The following is a 1,638-nucleotide window of genomic DNA, read 5'->3' as shown; positions in this document are numbered from 1 at the left end:
AAAAAATTGTTATAATTGTCATCCATGTTTCATGGTGCATGCAGACGCCAATTTGTCAGTCCCTGAACATTCTGCCTTCTTAATACACCAGTGAAAACAATATCCTATGAGATAATTGTTTTACTTTTTCAGATATCGCCCACTTCAGCTGTTTAGGGGTATCTAATCGATTTCTCCATTATGACCGCTTCCTGAAACAAAACTAACTTACGTACATGAAGATCAAAGAGAAAGACTTAAATGAAAACTTTTAGCTGTAATTGCTTTTTTTGTGCATGTGGTCCATTTGAGTTTATGAAATACTCTATGACAAAAAAAAAAAAACCTGAATAATCGATACCGGCGGGGTAGTAAGTGAACTGAGAATGCTGCTAATATCAATATCACAGGAACCACCCTTAGAAAAACATGTGGTGTGCAAAATATCATGGGAAGATTTCTGAACGGCTCTTTAACGATAAAATGTTGATGCAAGTATTAGCTTTGCTTCATGTAAACAAAGCAGTAACATTTCTTGCTTCACTGAAAGCACACTCAAGGTATATATCTCGGCAATTTACGATACTCTATCAAGGTCCTTCATCACTGGTTTAACAAGCTTTCCCAGCTTTAATGAGATACAGTAAAACCCGCGTGTAAGAACCTTCATTTTTTGAAGGCTGGCAAAATAGGTTCTGTAACCCAGCCTGAGTAGTCGCATATACACATCACGTACCTGTTTACATTCACACATTTTTTGTAATTTATTTACCATTTTGACTGTAGCAAAGGACCCCAATCAACCACACCTTTGTTTTTGTTTACATGATATGCGAGAGTCTGGCTATTATATTTTATTCGGAAAATGTCGAAATGAAGGAAATCACTGGGAAACTACTAAAGATAATGAAACATACTTTCAGGAACACAACTTATCGTAAAGCAACAAGATTTCGCCTCACCATGCAATATCAATATGGCATTGAAAATGGCGGAGGCTGACTAGGGTCCTCCAATATAACGCCTACCAGCCAAAATAGAACTTTAACTTTCTATTCCTGCCAAGCACCGATATCGACTTTGTAATATAAGCACGGTCCAGGTATATTGAACATCGTCAACCTACTTACTATGACACATGATCTTTCGTTTGACAAAAATTTTAAATTATCCTGTTTACCAATCAGAATTTGCAGAAAGAGACAAACATCCCAACAGGTCATGTTATCCTTAACTGCTTAAATGAACTTCGTGTTACTTAGCAACGCCTGGTTTGGATATATGGGATACTTGTTTACCGAATCTTTTATATCGGGTCCCATGGTGTAATGGTTGGCACTCTGGACTTTGAATCCAGCGATCCGAGTTCAAATCTCGGTGGGACCTCGGCAATGTGATTTTCTCTTTTTTCCAAAATTTTCCCTTTTACTTTGTTTTAAACTCTCCTTAGCTTCGTATCGTATTTATCGTTACATTGTTTGAAAGTGGGAAAAAACCCAAAACAAAACAAAACAAATTGTCAGTTTTCTGAGGAAGAAACAACAATAAACCGAAAGGAAACTAGAATGGGGAAGACTGGGACGGAGAAAGAAGCCTGAATTTGACTCAAAATTTACTCGATAACTGAAAAGAAATAGCAAAATTTCTTTGACGCGCTTT

General features: G+C 36.9%; 1 non-coding gene across 1 annotated transcript; it reads left to right on the top strand.

The window, feature by feature from the left end:
- Positions 1-1,293: 1,293 nt before the first annotated feature.
- On the top strand, positions 1,294-1,365 carry Trnaq-uug (transfer RNA glutamine (anticodon UUG)). Its single transcript has one exon. It is a non-coding gene; the product is annotated as a tRNA-Gln (tRNA).
- The last annotated feature ends 273 nt before the right edge of the window (positions 1,366-1,638 follow it).

Source organism: Orbicella faveolata, unplaced genomic scaffold (assembly GCF_042242905.1).
Source record: "Orbicella faveolata isolate gen_17 unplaced genomic scaffold, um_ofav_v1 contig_14, whole genome shotgun sequence".
Classification (NCBI taxonomy): domain Eukaryota; kingdom Metazoa; phylum Cnidaria; class Anthozoa; order Scleractinia; family Merulinidae; genus Orbicella; species Orbicella faveolata.
The sequence above is the reverse complement of the archived record's forward strand: the minus strand, read 5'-3'. Positions and strand labels throughout refer to the sequence as shown.